This window comes from Sinocyclocheilus anshuiensis, unplaced genomic scaffold (assembly GCF_001515605.1).
Source record: "Sinocyclocheilus anshuiensis isolate Anshui unplaced genomic scaffold, SAMN03320099.WGS_v1.1 scaffold955, whole genome shotgun sequence".
NCBI classification, from domain to species: domain Eukaryota; kingdom Metazoa; phylum Chordata; class Actinopteri; order Cypriniformes; family Cyprinidae; genus Sinocyclocheilus; species Sinocyclocheilus anshuiensis.
Genome location: NW_015546094.1, coordinates 175508 through 175940, shown reverse-complemented (window position 1 = coordinate 175940; position 433 = coordinate 175508).

The window sequence follows — 433 nt, the reverse complement described above, 5'->3', positions numbered from 1 at the left end:
TTTGAATACATTGTAAAATGAAGTTAATGTTAAATTAATAATTTTCATTTTTGGAAAAAGAAAATAGGAGTAACTTCTGTAATTAAAAATGTCATCAAATCAGGAGTCTGTTTTCAGCATTTAAACATCAAAATCATGATACCCCTCAATAATATAATTGAACATATAGGCTACAATTAGGTTTATGCACTCCCCATGCATGAAGAAAATAAGGTTGCATCCCAGGAGCTCTACAAGAATGTTATAGAGTGATTAATGCAGCCAAGGAAAACATGAAGAAAAGAAAGTGGAAAATAACACAGGTAAGACAAATAAATTAATTATTGCCATTTACATATTAAACTGTTGGTAAGCCGACAAGAAAAGTTATTTAGGAAAATTATTATTTTAGTTATTGCATTTAAGACTGCTATACCATGTGCAGCTAAAAAAA